The sequence below is a fragment of the Macadamia integrifolia genome, unplaced genomic scaffold, assembly GCF_013358625.1.
Source record: "Macadamia integrifolia cultivar HAES 741 unplaced genomic scaffold, SCU_Mint_v3 scaffold1035, whole genome shotgun sequence".
NCBI lineage: Eukaryota > Viridiplantae > Streptophyta > Magnoliopsida > Proteales > Proteaceae > Macadamia > Macadamia integrifolia.
The window spans coordinates 1-19,436 of NW_024868059.1; the positions used below are offsets into that span (position 1 = coordinate 1).

General features: G+C 38.4%; 1 long non-coding RNA gene across 1 annotated transcript; it reads right to left on the reverse strand.

Moving 5' to 3' along the window:
* Window positions 1–5,089: 5,089 nt before the first annotated feature.
* LOC122062436 lies at window positions 5,090–14,805 on the reverse strand. Its single transcript, XR_006134974.1, has 2 exons — window positions 14,424–14,805; window positions 5,090–5,258 (listed from the first exon to the last, which is right to left on the reverse strand). It is a non-coding gene; the product is annotated as an uncharacterized LOC122062436 (long non-coding RNA).
* Between the last annotated feature and the right edge of the window lie 4,631 nt (window positions 14,806–19,436).

Below are 19,436 nucleotides of genomic sequence, written 5' to 3' on the forward strand. Positions count from 1 at the left end.
AACCAGCTCCTCATCCCAGAGGTCACCTCCGTAGAGAGTCGGGACCTCGATTACAGTTTCCAAAGGATTTTCTGAATCAACATCTAAAAAGGGGCAACAATAGGGGGTGAGCTTCCACGAAGCCCAGTGATTGTAACACACACAAGCAATCATGACAATCCAAGAAAATGCAACAGTATGAATATTCATGCACGACCACATCAATATGAATGCAATTATGTGAGTGCAATGACATAATCCATTTATTATCAAGCAACTCTAAGCAACAATTTCTAAGTCCAAAAGGGGTATAAGTGCTACTGCAACGTAGGTGTTATCCCCAGTCATGAATGAACGTTATCAGTCCCCAAGGATACTAGCTAGTTGAGAGTCAGGAGCGTGTCGGTTCTGGAACCGCATCGTTACCCGGCACACACCTATTAATAACCCTCCCATGATACCACTACATCGAATCCAACATCGCATGTAGGGTATACCCACCACCGAATCAAACATCACGTGAGGGTCTACCACGACGCTGGCATCTTCGCACCTCAGTCACCGAAAGTCGTCCCCAACCACAAACCGTCGGACGAGAGGATTAGCCAATACGTAAACCCCTATTGGCAAGGGTTGTAGCACCAGGGTGGTTATCCTAGTCCAATGCATTCTAATATGCCACAATACAATTCAATCACACTCACACACTCACACACACCTTGAGCATGCAGTGCCACCAGCACCAACCATTGGCCACCCTACACCCCAATCACACAGACACACTCACCCTGAGCATGCAGTGCCGCTGGCACCAATCGTTGGCCACCCTGCACCCCAGTCACACACACAGACACACACACACACGCACACCCTGAGCATGCAGTGCTGCCGGCACTAACTGTTGGCCACCTTGCACCCCAGTCACACATCCACACACACACATGCACCCTGAGCATGCATGCCACTGGCACCAACTGTTGGCCACCCTGCACCCCAGTCACACACACACGCACACATGCACAATCATAATCCACATTCTCATGCCACATCAACACCATATATAAGGAATAATATAATAATATGCAAAATGATAAAATTCATTCACATATGCATTATGATGCAAGCATTCCATAAAAACACAAAAAATCCCCTCACCTCGTGTTCTAGATGGTGGTAGATAGTTGATGGTTTCGTGTTGTGTGTCCCCGTCACTTCTTGGTTCTACTCCGAGGATACATAGTGTTTTTAGGTTATTCGGTTATTCATAGAGGAGTGGGACACTAAGACTCGTGCCCCATTAAAAGGATTAAAAATTAACTTTAAATTAGTTCACCGGTGGATGCTCACCGGTGGATGGTCATCCGCTGGTGAGTTCACCGATGGATGAATCCAAACGGAATGCACATCCTGTAATATTTTCACCGGTGGATGGTTCTTGCCTTCATCGGCTGGCCGGTGACCATCCGCCGGTGAAGGTAAAATTGGGGTTTTCTTACCCAGATCAGCCCTATTGGCCCTGTGGCCCCTGTGTATGGTGGTGGAAATACGTATTTTTCAGTGGGGTTTCATTTCCTAACTCCATTCCCCTTTCTCCTTCTTTTGTATAGTTTACAAATTGGGTTTTGTGATTTTAGGGTTGGTTTTTCATGTAGGGTATCCTCACACATTTCACTTAGCTTAGGTTTAGTGAAATTAGTGAGTGGATCAACATAGGGTTTCAAGATACACCCAATTTCCTTAATACACAAGTCTAGGTTAGGATACATTGGGGAAGACTTAGGTTGATCTCATGGAATGGTCATTAATGGCTCATGAGATCACTCTCACACACCATACCTAGGTTTAATTTCATTTTCCCTAACTTAGGATTAGGTTAGCGTGTTAGGTCATAGAGGATTTGTTCAAATTCCCAAATCCTATGATTTTGGGTAGGGATTTCATAGGGATTTGTCCTTAGACCCAAGGTTGAGTGAATAACCTTGCCAATGTAGGTCTCGTACTCTAATTTCCCTCTCCCATTATGTAGTATTTATGGTTGGGTAGGTGGAATTTGGTTGGGTCTCCATTACTCCCAATAAAGAGTGAAATGGGAAGGAGAGAGAGAGAGATAGATAGAGATTTATGTGTGTGTGTGGAGAGATAAGCATATGGGCTTACCTCAAGAATGGAGCCCTAGCCTTCCTCCTTGCTTCCTCTCCTTCTCCTTCTTCTTCTTCTTCTTCTTCTTCTTCTTCTTTCTCCCTTTCCTTCTTTCTATTTTGGTAGGAGAAGAAATGTATGGTAAGAGCCCTATTTATAGCCACTTAAGTCCCACTAAGGGCTGTTTGGGGTATTAATGGGTTTTTACCCAATACTGGGTTATTCCGTTATTCGGCACTAATGGGCCCACCTTAGGGTGTCCGGATACGTTAATCTATTCCCCAATAGGTTGTACCAACTATTGGGGGTGGTTTGATGTGCACGGGTGCGAAGATCCGGGTTCCACTGGTACTGGTGTCCTCCGGCGTCACACCTGAACATTAAATAGGAAGTTTTAGGGTTCGGGTATAACATGAATTGTAAGCGATAAGTTAATGTCTCGAATTATCTGTGCATCTCCCATTGTTCTTCTAACCATTCAAACATTTCCATTGTCATAGTTGCAACTACTACCATTTGTTCTCAAACCCAAGGAGGTTGCCGAGTTGGCAAGGGACCCTCGCCTCAGGAAGCGTGTGGTTTTGAGTTTCGACTCTTCTTACCTCCATAGGGCCATTCACACGGGGGTGTTTAGTGCTCTTCACTGCTTTCAATGAATGTTGAATGGTTCTCAATCAACCCCGGTATGACCCCTCCATGTAGTTGTGGGGTTAGTATGGCCCCGTAGGAGTAGTCAGGCCGAAGGCCTTGATAACCGACCTTAGTAAAAAAAAAAATAAAGATACCATCATTTGTTCATGTATTCCTTCGCATCTACTTCAGCCATGGTTAAAAGGATCACTTAAAGAACCTTGACACAAATAAGATAAAAGTTGTATTGATGGGCATTATTTCGTACTGAAACATATCATGTCAAAGCACATTAGTTCCTCTACAAATAGAACCAATAAATCGTTGCTATCTAAGTATCCCATTACATGATATCATATCAGCTTTTATACCTGCCAGCAAGGAGCAAAAAAAAAAAATTGTATACACTTGCACAAATACAAAAGAAACACACTACACAGGCTCTTCCACTCCCCTCCCTCAATAATTAAACCACATTACAAAACTCTGATTCCTAGTCCAACACAATCAGCAAAGAACCAAGATATAAGGTTAATGGTAGAAATCCAGAAGCTTGAAGCCCAACATAACGAATTTGTAACATTTTAAGGGAACAAAATAAAACAAAGACCAACAACTATTAGCAATTACAATCACCAAAATTGGAGGCTACTACAAAAGCACCCACAACCTAAACAAACAGGTAGCTGCTTCCACTACATGAAATTCCAATTGAAACAGAAAAAAGAAACACCCCACCCCCTTAAAACCCCATGAAAGCAGTCAAATTTTAATAAAGCAAGAACAATTTGAAACACCATAATTCATACTTAACAACTCATTCTTAAAGATGGGTGCCCTCTTTTCTCTCCAAAGTCTGCTGTAGATAGCCAAGAGTAATAAACTTACAAAGTCATCCGCAAGAGCTGAATGTAGCAGATGTCCCACCCACTAATAAGATCTATCAACTTTCTTTGAAATCTCAAGAATCACCACATAAGGCAAGGATGGATAACCATAACCCAAGGATTATAACTAATTCATCAGTAGAAGAACATAAAATGGGTAACCACTTTTCAATATTAAAAATGTTTTCAATTTAATCAACCATCTGTGAATTCAACCAAAATTTGTTTCATAACCCACATGTCACATCAACTGATGTGTCAAGCTGAACAAAACAATAACATTTAACTACACGAATATGTTAACCTCACAGATTCTGAGTCTCAGTCAAATCACATCTAAAAGAAATAGTTTTTTCCCCTTTTAATTCCCCCTATTTTATGAGTTTCCCGACGGCCACAATTCCATGTAATGTATTTAGATAGGACAGTTAGTGACCTACAAGGTCGTTTCAGTGAGGTTAGCAAAACCTTAAAGCTACTCTCAGGTATGGTTCTAAAACTCAGATTGGATAGGTCAATAATGGCTGGATCGGATCAGTTTAGGCGTTGACCGATCCTCAATCCTGAGTCCTAACCAATTTGATCCTGATACACAGGTACTGCCCCATAGTAAAATGTACTATAATTTATTTAAAATCACTGGTAAATCTGTCCAATACTCCAATCCTAGCTTGATTGGTGTCGGCGTTGATCGATCTCGAGACTGATCCGAGATTTAGAAACTTAAACCTATGACAGCTCAACAAACGATTCACCAAAAAAATAAAAAGAGTGAGATTGTCATGTTAAAGTATAATGATATTATATAACAAATGTAAGACTCCACCACTTCTTAATGCAAGGAAAATGGAACCTGTGAAAATGCTACAATAGTAGTTGCCAAATTATTTATCCTGCAACTATCGTCCACATAAATTTTCATTGGCCTTTGCATAAATCAATAAGGTTGGTTAGAATCTTACTGGTTAGAACTTCATACAAGACAAAGATAAAAGTATAGCTAGATATGCTGTTGAAGGTGCTCGAAGACTGTCGTGAGAAGAGAAGGAAGGAGGAGTCTTGTGGTGCAAGCTCCTCCCTTGGTGTTTCCTAGTCTAACTATGAGAGTCGTAGTTCAAATAGGAGAGTCTAGGACTGATTATTTGGTTAGTTGTCTATTATGTTTCGCTGTTTCTTGTCTTACTAAGACTGATGTCCTACTTGTAATAGACTATTTAAACTATTAAGTTTTATTATCATGAGCTGACATATAATTAACTTGGAAAAATCAAAGACCTATTTTATATTGGAAGAATTATAGGAAGTTTGTGTTTCCATTGTATTTTAAATGAACAATAAACACAAACATATCCAAATGAGAAACGAACATAAAAAAACAAATTGATGAAATCTGAGGGCAAAGTTGAATTGCAAGCGTGCTCAGGAAGACATGTTTACTTAGGTGAACATTCAAATGTCCTAATAAAATGGATAAGCATTTAATGAATTAACTTTGAGTTATAGCTTTACTCAGCTAAAACACAACCAACACTCTAAAAGTCTAATGATACTCACTGTCTCTGTGGGGCATGAAGCATATCCAACAGGTATACGATTATGCATTAAAACTTCAGATTCTGTCACCTGAGAAATAATAAATATGGAAAATTAGTTTCATGGGAATAGGAAGGATGTAATAATCATAATGAAACCATGAAAGCTACATCCAAAATAAAAAATGATTGGTTCATGAAACAAATTAAAATAGAAATTTTGCAAATATCCTCTTTATTTTCTTCCCTGGGTGAGTAAATTTAAGGAAAAGGAAAGGCTAGAACTACCTTTCTTTAGCAAATGAAAAACTTATATTCAGTTTCTTATAAGACTGCAAGTAAAAAAAGAAAAAAAATTAAAAAAAGAGCAATCTACCGGCCACTTGCAAGAAAAATGAAAAATGAGATAAATTCTACTAAGTCTAATATAAATTAAATATTAATAAATCATAATGACAAAAAAAAAAAGAATGGAAATCCAATTTTTATGGAAAACCAGTTTGGTTCAAAGATGAAAATAAATCATCAGTCACACAAGCAATCGAGGAGCTCAGGCACGGAATCTGCAAAGAGGTCTTGATAGGTTTTCTAGCTATCTAGTCGAGTGATACAATCATGGTCAAAATGGCGCATGATACAGTCAAAGAGCATGGAGGAGAGTACTATTGTGAGAGAATGGACTATCATCATTCAGTCATCACCCTAAATCCATAGAGATAGAGTAATGATATCATCCCCCCCCAACTTGTTATCAAGCTCGGTTTTCATGGCTTTTCAATAGGAGGTTTCGGCTTATCAGAGGGATTTTCAGAGATTGCCTCATGAGCTCTGGTAGACCCCTTTTTGAACCCTAGCAAACTCATCGAGTAGTTTGGAAGTGCCAACCAGGTGGTCAATCTAGCTCTATTGTTGACATTAAGTTCCATAAAAAATTTAACCAAATTTACAAAAGTGGTAATATACGTTTTGTTGGGGCGAAGAACAACCTCTCAGTGCTTTACGAGAAAAATCTGCAAATATTCTCATGCAGGAAATAGAAAATCTAAATGTTTTCACATAACCAAGTGTACGTCAATAAGTTTCTAATATGTTTCCTTTTTATTAGTTTCAAATAAATATGGTTGAGTGGAGTGCAAATAAATATATTCAGGAAGTGAGTCCAAACTTTTAAAGATTGGCTTCCTATTATATGCCAATAAGTAAAATGTCAAGAACATACATAACACCGATACAGCCCAATTCCAGTCCCATAAAGATTGAACTGTGATGCATTTACCTGACGCCCATTTTTCCAACTTCACCAAAATCCCACAATTCACTATCTAAAACAAAAAAAATTCTATCAGTTCAAAAAAATGATATAGTTTTCATCTAACAAAAAGGGAGGAAGATAAATGGCAAATGAGTAATTGACACAAACTCAAGTAGGATCAAAATGGTGGAAATCTCTGTTGAACTAAGGAGGAAATGAGAAGAACAACTGAATCCATCCTTACATTTAGATCTTAGAACCATCTATGCCATTATTTTCTTTTGATAGACTTTGGACAGAGTTTCTACCTTCCCTTATATAAAAAAGGAAAAAAAAATATTAGTAACAAGTCGAGGAATAAACCATCGACATAGTTATGTATGGTTGACAACTCACAAATCCGATTCACAATCTGATTCTTTAACATGGTAATTTTCTTTTACTGTAACTAACATCCATCCATCAATACTAGTACCAACTATGGAGAACTTATAGCACAACTCTCAAACCAAAACCGTGGGCTCTAACACCAAGTTGGAATATAAGGGTTGCAAGAGTACAAGAGAAGAAGAGAGAAGATGAAAGTAGGAGGTAGATTTCTCTGCCCCTATATTGATGATAATGTGTTGTGTGAGAGAATAGATTTCTCTCCCCCTCTCCCCCTATATTAATGCACTTAGCCTCATAAAGGAAATTGCTTATCTACCCTTCATGCTAACATAAGACAGCCAAGGGAAGTTAAAAGCCATAAAAGTAGATGCACATACAGCATAATAACCTAATGCCCAAAGTACCCTTAGAACGTGATCTCTAACAAACCCAAGATTTGTTGGTCTCTTACTGCCATCTGTTCTGTCCCTCTCGCTAGGATTGTTGATTTCATAATTGATAAGGTATAGATAGCGAAAGAGAGGAGTTTGCTTTTCAGCTCTGGAAAGGCAAACTCCTCTCTTTCACTGGCCGCCTTACATTGATTAGATCGGTCCTCCAATCTCTGTACCTCTATTAGTCTTGCACCTTCATCCTTCTAGCCTCGATTATCAAATCTTTTGAAGGTCTCCTTTCCTCTTTCCTTTGGAAAGGCTCTGGCCCTCTAGATTCCTTAGGCCTCTCAGTTGGAAAAAGTCTGTTGTCCCAATTCCAAAGGTGGCCTTGGTATTAGGAGAATTAAGGATCCAATACTGTTGGTGTCCTTAAACTCGTATGGAAAATTGTGTCCAAGCACAAAAGTATCTGGGTTGACTGGATTTACTCTGGTCTTCTAAAACACAACCCCATCTGGATGGTCCCTTTCATTCTAGATGCCTCCTAGATTTGGAGGAAGATCCTTGAGCACAGACCAGTTGCCCTCTCTACCATCTCCCACTTCATTGGCAATGGTCTCTCCACCTCCCTTTGGAAGGATCCCTGGCACCCTTCAGGTATCCTTTCTCACCTCCTTACCCCCAGAGTTATCTACTCCTCTGGTCTCTCTTCTATAGCCACAGTCTCCACTATTCTTTCTCCCTTAGGCTGGTCTCCCCCCTCCTCCCCCCTGCCCCTTGCTGACCTCTGGTCCTCTCTCCCTCCTCTCCCCCTGGCCATAAAGGTAGAGTTGCATTTGGCTCCCCTCCTCCAATGGGATCTTCTCCTCCGCCTCATCTTAGTCACACATTAGACTCCCTCCAGTGGTCGTTTCTTGGCACAAGATAATTTGGTTTAAGGGTCACATTCCTGATCACAGCTTCACCCTTTGGAGATGTCTTACCAACTGTCTCCCCACTCAATCCTTCCTTATCTATCGTTGTATCTCAACCAACCTTGCTTGTTGTCTCTATCCCTCGGGGGTTGAAGACATCCCCCATCTCTTCTTCTCCTGCCCCTTCTCTGCCAGGGTTTGGAAATTAATGATATCAAAATGCTGGCCAAATTCTAGACCTATCCTTCCCTTCAATAGAGAATGCATCTGGATCGATATGACTTTCCCTGGCCCTTCCATTTGTGACACGATAGTTAAACTGGCTTTTTGTGCTACCATCAATGACCTTTGGATGGAGCATAACATTCATAGATGGTCCTCCAAATCTAGGACTCCGGACAAGATTTGAAAAACTATCTACTTTGATGTTACCTCCAAAGTCCAGAGCCTCCTTAGCCCCCTCTCCCTACCTATTTCCATATCCCAAAAAAATCCCCACATCATATCTTCCTGGAACCTGCAGATGGACCTAATCCATCATGTTTGACTCCCCCCTGCCTTAGCCCCTTTTGTCACTTTTGAGCTATTGTATTTTTGCTCTTTGTTTTTGTTGTTCCCCCTTGGGGCTTGCCTTTCCCTGTTGGCTTAGGCATCTCCACCTCCCTTTTTCCCCCTGTATATTCTTCTCCTTCTGGTAATGAATTATTTATTCATAAAAAAAAAAAGAGGTGTAGATAGTCAAGTTACACTCTTTTAAGTACTTCTTTCCTCGTTTTATTCTTTTTATCCTTTAATTTATTAATTGAGTTCCATTTGTGCCCTCTCCTATATTCTTTTCCCATATTCTTTTATACTCCTTTGTCCTCAATATCAAAACCCCTTCAAGTCTATCCCCAATCAATAAATCCTAATACCCTATGTATCCTTTCTGCTTTGATTTATCATGTACCACCTTGAATATTGAGTTTAATTGCAGTTTTTCAATTCCTTCATAATAATTGAGTTTCGCCAGAACCGACGTAAGGCCCCCACGCCAATCCTGAAGCCCATCTACAATAGCATGAGGTAATGAAAGTCTATTCACACTTTTATTCGAGAGTAAGCTCGATTGGTGTGGAAGGCGACCATGGAAAAGGCGGCTATTCATTCATTTTCCTGAAATGGAAGAAATCTACTCTCAGATTGTAGACAACATTCTTTCAAACAATCTAGAACTGGCCGACACTGACACAAATGCCACAACCCTTCGTCATTTTTTGGCCCATAGAATCCAATTTAGAGTTTTGGACCCTAGATCACATCAGTTTGGGGTTGCAATTTTTTAAAATTGGTACTTGCATAGAGTGATGGTTGTTATTGATGTTATTGGAGAACATTTACCTAGATTTGTTTAAATCTGGCCGATCTAGTATTTTCTTTGTTATCATGCAGTGAATTTAGTCTCTTAGAGTAGTCTTTTTATTTTATTCCCTTCATTGTACTAAGACATCTACTCTTAGAACCTTCATTGTAAAGACATCCACTCTTAGAAGTATTCCTGCTTAAGAGTACATTACCTGCTAACTAAATATTATTAATAAAGTTAGTAGCCCATGATAGAACACAAGGTGAATCTATCGTGCCTCAGAAATTGCTCCCTCTACCTCTCTTCATCTCTTCTCTCTTCTATTTCCAGCTACTGGTTTCAGATCCTAATTTGTTTCAATAACATTCTGAAATGAAAGAGTGAGGACTACTATGATATAATATATCCATCCTACATGAATTAAACGTGAAAGAGACACCTCAAAAATTTCAAGACAACATCTAAGCATAAGAAAGGATTATCAATGAAAGCAAGAAAAGTATCAAAACTATAAGTTCTAGCAGCTAGAACCACTAAGTGAATTTGTGGGTTCTTATGGAACTGCAAGGGATAAAATAGTAGAAGCAAATTGCATTTTCCAAACTGTAACTTTGAGGCAAACCTTCTTAGGCCTAAATAGATTAGCCAAAGATACCATGGTACTTTTCATTATATGACCCATGAGGTCAAACTGGAATCCATTATCCTGTTAAGATAGCATTCATCAAACAAACTCTAGACCAAATGTCACATTATGAGTACAAAAAGGCATGGAATTGTGAGCATCTAACAAAGGCATTAAAAGAAAACAAACTTGTAGGGAATATGCAACTATCTAGTCTAGTGATCCTCTTCTAAGACAATTTTGATACAGGAAATTAAGACAAAAAATTTGCTAAACTAGGTTTAACAATTTTCACTTCCCCCATGGTCATTAACAAAATTAATTAAAGAGGTGAAATAATCAACTAAGAAATGTCAGTAAATAACTAATATTCTTCATTTGATATCCAGCTACATAGGTATCAGCAAAATACCATTGTCATCTCTGAAACACAAGGCGTTGGCCGGGAACGTAGGTATCACCTTGGTCACCTAGATGTGCATACCATGTAGGTTTTAGTATCTTATTGTTTTAAACACTAAGAGATGGAATAACACAATAAAGGGAGGGGGAAAAATCATAGGTTCTGCCTAGGCAACCAAGGTGGGTGCCTTTTACGCAAAAACTAAGGCCAGATCAGGTAGTAGAAAGTAGTAACTCAAGTTAATTGCAACATTCACAATCAATAGGCAGTTAAAGCATATATAATGGAACAGCAACAGATGCAGATGTGGACTTAAACAGGTTCAAGAATCAAGCACAAGACTCACACCAGAAAAAGAAAAGACTATCATACCCACAAAGAGAATATTACAAAAAATATATCAAGAATGACCCAGATTCTAGACCACATTATGCAAAAAATTTTAAGATCTAGATGGTAAGATTTTGCATTTATACTAAACTATGCACACTCCAATATGACCAACTGAAGCAGTATAGCCATGGTAGCTTATAACTACGTCAAATTAGATTTCAGGTTTTAGCTTAAGGAAAAGTGATTAATGTGGGAATAAGGGCTGAAATTTTTGTATGAAACCAAGGGAATTGCATCTATTCATTATGGTTTCAAACAGAATTCGGATTCATGATGAAATCTAAAAATAGCAATAGGTCAGGTCCATTACTATTAAGTATTAAGATCAACTTTTAGATCTGTGATAGGACTGAAGAGGAATGAATTCTTAATGGAAGAATGTGGTCCGATTGGATACACTAGCACAAGAAATTTTCATGAAAATTTTAGAAGTGGCAATATGCCTGGACATGGGAAAAATCATAGAGTAAATGGGATAATTAAGGAAAAATATATTAGGAATAGGTCTAGGAAATTTTCTACCATTCCAGTGGTTCAAGCTATCAAAAAGAATAGGCAAATAGGTCAAGAAATATAGGGATGAATAATACTAAAGATGAAACAGAATCTTAATATTAGTAAGGAAGATATGAAGAGATAAGAGAGGAAAGAAAAATACTAGATAAGCAAGGAGGAGGAGAAAAAATTACCTACGCTTCCATGCAAGATGTTTACTTACATCACCAGATTGATTCTGTTGATTTCTTTCCTCTCCTCAACTATTGGGAGAATGGTCCAACATCGGTTACCCTTGAAGCCTTTTGTCCCCTCATATACCTGTGAGTCCCTCCATCCAATCACTCAAGTTTTCGGGAAGGATATTTACAAGATGAGAAAATGATTCAATAAACAAATAATTTAACATGATGGTATACAACTTTATCTCAGTTTCTAAGTCAGATAATCCTCAATTGGGTTGGGACAAAGTATACAGTGCATCTCCTAATGTTCTTCTAACCATTCGAATATTTCCATTGTCATAGTTGCTACTACTACCATATGTTCTCAACCCCAAGGGGGTAGCCGAGTTGGCAAGGGACCTTCGCCTCAAGAAGCATGTGGTTCTGAGTTTCGACACTTATTACGCCCTTGGGTCCATTCACACTGGGTGATTAGTGCTCTTCACTACTTTCAGTGAAAGTTGAATGTTTCTCAATCAACCACGATATGACCCAGTCCATGCGGTGGCTGGGTCAGTATGGCCCCATGGGACTAGTCAGGCCGAAGGCCTTAATAACTGACCTTAGCAAAAAAATAAATAAAGATACTATCATATGTTTGTGTATCCCTTCGCATCTACTTCGGCCATGGTTGAAAGGCTCACTTAAAGGACCTTGACACAAATAAGACAAAAGTTGTATTGATGGGCATTATTTCGTACTGAAACATATCATGTCAAAGCACATCATTTCCTCTGTAAATAGAACCAATAAATCGTTGCTATTTAAGTATCCCATTACATGATACCATATTAGCTTTTATACCTGCCAGCAAGGAGCAAATATATATATATATATATATATATTGCATACACTTGCACAAATACAAAAGAAACACACTACATAAGCTCTTCCACTCCCCTCCCTCAATAATTAAACCACATTACAAAACTCTGATTCATAGTCCAACACAATCGGCAAAGAACCAAGATATAAGGCTAATGGTAGAAATCCAGAAGCTTGAAGCCCAACATAACGAATTTGTAACATTTTAAGGGAACAAAATAAAACAAAGACCAACAACAATTAGAAATTACAACCACCAAAATTGGAGGCTACTACAAAAGCACACAAACAGGTAGCGGCTTCCACTACATGAAATTCCAATTGAAACAGAAAAAAGAAACACCTTACCCCCTTAAAACCCCATGAAAGCAATCAAATTTTAATAAAGCAAGAACAATTTGAAACACCATAATTCATACTTAACAACTCATTCTTAAAGATGGGTGCCCTCTTTTCTCTCTAAAGTCTACTGTAGATAGCCAAGAGTAATAAAATTACAAGGTCATCCACAAGAGCTGAATGTAGCCGATGTCCCCCCCAACTAATAAAATCTATCAGCTTTCTTTGAAATCTCAGGAATCACCACATAAGGCACGGATGGATGACCATAACCAAAGGATTCAAACTAATTCATCACTACAATAACATAAAATGGGTAACCACTTTTCAATATTAAAAATGTTTTCAATTTAATCAACCTTCTGTGAATTCAACCAAAATTTGTTTCATAACCCACATGTCACATCAACTGATGTGTCAAGCTGAACAAAACAATAACATTTAACTACATGAATATGCTAACCTCACAGATTCTGAATCTCAGTCAAATCACATCTAAAAGAAATAGTTTTTTCCCCTTTTAATTCCCTTATTTTATGAGTTTCCCAACGGCCACAACTCCATGTAATGTATTCAGACAGGACAATTAGTGACCTGCAAGGTTGTTTCAGTGAGGTTAACAAAAACTTAAAGCTACTCTCAGGTATAGTTCTAAAACTCGGATTGGATAGGTCAATATTGGCTAGATCGGATCGGTTTTGGCCTTGACTGATCCCTGATCCTGAGTCCTGACCAATTGGATCCTGATACACAGGTACTGTCCCACAATAAAATGTAATAAAATTTATTTAAAATCTCGGGGTAAATCTGTCCAATACTCTGATCCTAGCCTGATTGGTTTCGGTGTTAATTGATCTCGAGACTTATCCAAGATTTAGAAACTTGTACCTAGGTACAAGTATAATGATATTATATAATAAATGTAAGACTCCACCACTTCTTAATGCAAGGAAAATGGAACCTGTGAAAATGCTACAATACTTGTTGCCAAATTATTTATCCTGAATCTATCGTCCACATAAATTTTCATTGGCGTTTGCATAAATCAATAAGGTTGGTTAGAATCTTATTGATTAGAACTTCATCCAAGACAAATATATAAGTATGGCTAGATATGTTGTTAAAGGTGTTAGAAGGCTGTTGTGAGAAGAAAGGGAAGGAGGAGTCTTGTGGATTGTGCAGGCTCCTCCCTTGGTGTTTTCCTAGTCTAATTATAAGAGTCGTAGTTCAAATAGGAGAGTCCTAGTTCAGCTAGGACTGATTATTTAGTCAGTTGTTTAATATGTTTCGCTGTTTCTAGTCTTACTAGGACTGATGTCCTACTTGTAATAGACTGATTAAACTACTAAGTTTTATTATAATGAGCTGACATGTAATTAACATGGAAAAATCATAGACCTATTTTATATTAAAAGAATTATAGGCAGTTCGTGTTTCCATAGTATTTTAAATGAACAATAAACACAAAGATATCCAAATGAGAAATGGACATAAAAAAACAAATTGATGAAATCTGAGGGCAAAGGTGAAATGCAAGCGTGCTCAGCCAGACATGTTTACTTAGGTGAACAATCAAATGTCCTAATGAAATGGATAAGCATTTAATGAATTAACTTTGAGTTATAGCTTTACTCAGCTAAAACACAACCAACACTAAAAAAGTCTAATGATATTCACTGTTTGTGTGGGGCATGAAGCATATCCAACAGGTATTCGATTATGCATTAAAACTTCAGATTCTGTCACCTGAGAAGAATAAATATGGGAAATCAGTTTCATGGGAATAGGAAGCATGTAATAATCATAATGAAACCATGAAATCTACATCCAAAATAAAAAAATGACTGGTTCAGGAAACAAATTAAAATAGAACTTTCTCAAATATCCTCTTTATTTTCTTCACCGGGTGAGTAACTTTAAGGAAAAGGAAAGGCTAGAACTACCTTTCTTTAGCAAATGAAAAACTTATATTCACTTTTCTTATAAGACTACAGGTAAAAAAAAAAATTTAAAAAGAGCAATCTACCGGCCACTTGCAAGAAAAATGAAGAATGAGATAAATTCTACTAAGTCTAATATAGATTAAATATCGATAAATCAGAATGAAAAAAAAAGAATGGATATCCAACTTTTAAGGAAAGCCAAACTGGTTTAAAGATTAAATTAAATCAGTAGTCACACAAGCAATTGAGGAACCCAGGCACGGAATCTGAAAAGAGGTCTTGACAGGTTTTCTAACTATCTAGTCGAGTGATCCAATCAAGGTCAAAACGGTGCATGATACAGTCAAAGAGCATGGAGGAGGGTACTATTGTGAGGGAATGGACTATCATCATTCTGTCATCACCCTAAATCCATAGAGGATAGAGTAATGATATCATCCCCCCCCCCAACTTGTTATGAAGCTCGGTTTTCATGGTTGTTCAATAGGAGGTTTCGGCTTATCAGAGGGATTTTCAGAGATTTCCTTATGGGCTCTGGTAGACTCCTTTCTGAACCCTAGCAAACTCATAGAGTAGTTTGGAAGTGCCAACCAGGTGGTCAATCTAGCTCTATTGTTGACATTAAGTTCCATAAAAAAAAATTAACCAATTTTTTATGTAAAATCAGCACCACAATTGGTAATGTACATTTTGTTGGGGGGAAGAACAACCCTTAGTTCCTTTATGGGAAAAATCTGCAAATATTCTTATGCGGGAAATAGGAAATCTACATGTTTTCACATAACCAAGAGTACGGCAATAAGTTTCTAATATGTTTCCTTTTTATTAGCTTCAAATAAATATGGTTGAGTTGAGTGCAAATAAATATATTCAGGAAGCAAGTCCAAACTTTTAATGATTGGCTTCCTATTATATGCCAATAAGTAAAATGTGAAGAACATACAAAAGACCGATACAGCCCAATTCTGGTCCCATAAAGATTGAACTGTGATGCATTTACCTAACGCCCATTTTTGTAACTTCACCAAAATCCCACAATTCACTATCTAAAACAAAAAGAATTTTATCAGTTTGAAAAAATGATGTAGTTTTCTTCTAACAAAAAGGGAGGAAGATAAATGGTAGATGAGTAATTGACACAAATTCAAGTAGGGTCAAAATTATGGAAATCTCTGTTGAAATAAGGAGGAAATGAGAAGAACAACTGAATCCATCTTACATTTAGATCTTAGAACCATATATGCCATTATTTTCTTTTGATAGACTTAGGATAGAACTTTCTGCCTTCCCTTATATAAAAAAGGAAAAAATATATATTAGTAACAAGTCGAGGAATAAACCATCCACACAGTTATGTATGGTTGACAACTCACAAATCCGATTCACAGTATGATCCTTTAACATGGTAATTTCCTTTTATTGCAACTAACAGGCATCCATCAGTACTAGTACCAACTATGGAGAACTTGTAGCACCAGTCTCAAACCAAACTGTGGGCACTAACACCAAGTTGGAATATAAGGGTTGCAAGAGTACAAGAGAAGAAGAGAGAAGATGAAAGTAGGAGGTAGATTTCTCTGCCCCTATATTGATGATAATTTGTTGTGTGAGAGAATAGATTTATCTCCCCCCTCTCCCCCTATATTGACGCACTTAGCCTCATACAAGAAATTGTTTATCTATACTCCATGCTAACATAAGATAGCCAACAAAAGTTATAAGGCATAAAAGTAGATGCACATACTGCATAATAACCTAATGCCCAAAGTACCCTTAGAACGTGATCTCTAATAGACCCATGATTGGTTGGTCTCTTACTACCATCTGTTCTGTCCCTCTCGCTAGGATTATTGATTTCATAACTGATAAGGTGTAGACAGTCAAGTTACCCTCTTTTAAGTACTTCTTTCCTTGTTTTATTCTTTTTATCCATTATTTTATTAATTGAGTTCCATTTATGCACCCTCCTATATTCTTTTATTCTCCTTTGTCCTCAGTATCAAAACCCCTTCAAGTCTATCCCCAATCAATAAATCTCGACACCCTATGTGTCCTTTCTCCTTTGATTTACCATGTACCACCTTGAATATTGAGTTTAACTATAGTTTTTCAATTCCTTCATTATAATTGTGTTTCGCCATAACCAGCGTAAAGCCCCCACGCCAATCCTGAATCCCATCTACAACAGTATGAGGTAATGAAAGTCTATTCATACTTTCATTCAGAGCAAGTTCGTGATTGGTGTGGAAGGCAACCGTGGCACAGGCGGCTATTCATTCATTTTCCTAAAATGGAAGAAATCTATTCCTAGATTGCAGACAACATTCTTTCAAACGATCTGGAACCTGCTGACACTAGCACAAATGCCACAACCCTTCGGTAATTTTATAGCCCATAGAATCCAATTTAGAGTTTTGGACCCTAGATCACATCAGTTTGGGGTTGCAATTTTAAAAAATTGGTACTTGCATAGAGTGATAGTTGTTATTGATGTTATTGGAGAATATTTACCTAGATTTGTTTAAATATGGCCGATCTAGTATTTCTTTGTTATCATGCAGTGAATTGAGTCTCTTAGAGTAGTTTTTTTATTTTATTCCCTTCATTTTACTAAGCCATCTACTCTTAGAACCTTCATTGTAAAGACATCTACTCTTAGAAGTATACATTACCTGCTAACTAAATATCATTAATAAAGATAGTAGCCCATGATAGAACACAAGGTCAATCTATCGTGGCTCAGAAATTGCTCCCTTTGTCTCTCTTCCTCTCTTCTATTTGCAGCTACTGGTTTCAGATCCTGATTTGTTTCAATAACATTCTGAAATGAAAGAGTGAGGACTAATGTGATATATCCATCGTATATGAATTAAACATGAAAGAGACACCTCAAAGTTTTCAAGACAAAATCTAAGCATAAGAAAGGATTAGCAGTGCAAACAAGAAAAGTATCAAAACAATGAGTTCTAGCAGCTAGAACCATTAAGTGAATTTGTGGGTTCTTACAGAATTGCAAGGGATAAAATGGTAGAAGCAAAGTGCATTTTCCAAATTGTAACTTTTGAGGCGAACCTTCTTAGGCCTAAATAGATTAGCCAAAGAGAACTACATACCATGGTCATTTCATTATATGACCCATGTTACACCCGTGCCCTAATCCGATCTAATTTGAACTATTTTGCTAGGCCTCGGATCAGAGATTGAAAGTATGACCAGGTTTTGGCTCGTGGCTGCTCATTATCGGAGGGGTAAAGATGACCCCACATGTTCATGTATTACATTCCTATCTAACTGGAGGGGATTCATATCTTCTGATCCTAGACGGTAAGTAACCCGACTCCCCACACTTGATTTTCAGCACGCATCATAATTGTCGAAAGGCCTTGAGCATGTCCAAGGGAAGCCACCCGTGCGAGGCCAACCATGGGACAACAAGCTGTCTTGGCCACCGGAAACAAGCCACCAGAAGTAGCCTGGGCATGAATTCGGTGCTTGTTTCTGATGGATCCACATGCTACTGTCGAGGTTTCGATGCCCGTGGGTCTCGCCACTCGCATCGTAAATGATTCTGGAAGATCCCAAATCATCCTCCACACCTTCCTCTTGATGTGAACACCTTATGGACCTAAATGTGCGGGTCCTCGTGCCCCGAAACTCATTTTAACCCGATTAGCTCAAAAGGGGTCCAAACCAAACGGACCCTAAGGCCCAACTTAAGTTATAAGTTGGGAAATGAGGATTCATTTCCTCATTTCCCTTGTGCCCAACGTAGAAGTGGAGAGAAAGAGGAGAGGAAGGAAGGAGAAGAGGAAGAAGGAGAAGGTTGGAGGCCTACCTTGGTGCCGGCTACCGCCTTGTTGTCGGAATCATTGCCGGAGGTAAGTACAACATCCCATGCCACTCTCTCTTCATTTTGACCTAAGCAAAGCTAGGTATGGATAGAATCTTGGTGTACACACCATATTAAGGTTGTAGGATGGGTGTTCTACCCTCCCAGTGTTGTTACCGAGCTCGAACCAAGCCTGATGAGCTCCGGCAACATGTAATGCCAAAAGACTAACTAGGATTTCGATCGTTCGATCGACGTATCTCCCAAATGGATCAGTGGAATTAGAATTTTCTTGGCTTAGAATGGTGCTAGGAATATCCCCTACAAACTCCATGGAATAAATCTTAGCAATTGGGCCCGAGTCAGAAAGTCTCAAATTGTTGGACTGTCCTGTACCTCCACCAAAAACAGCCCACCGGATCCACTAGGTCTATTTCCGATGGACATAGAGCCTTATGTGCTCTCTGTCACTTCCATCGAAAATAGGTTTGATATTTCTGATGGAAATGCCTTGTTTTCGGTGACATTATTGTCACTGGGTGACAGTGTCTGTACATTTTGGAGGTGACTTGTGTAGGTCCCTCCAGATGTTTTCGACACGTACTGATGTACAATTCCCTTTGTGTCTAGGATAGCGATGCGCACGTGTCTCCAAGTCAGAATTGATTTGATTGATTGGTGGCCTTACTTGAACCCAACCAAACAAAGATCAACAAGGTGAGGGATAGACTGTGTTTATTTTTGAAATGTTTATTAATTATTTAATTGCTCACATGCTTAGAATTATATGCTTAATTGAAATTGTCATTTTACGATTATGATATGAATTGTATGAAAATGTATGACGGGATCTAGTGTGGCCGAGGTGGTATCGGTACCGTGATTCCTATGTTTGGATGGGTGTGTGTGTGAGACGGA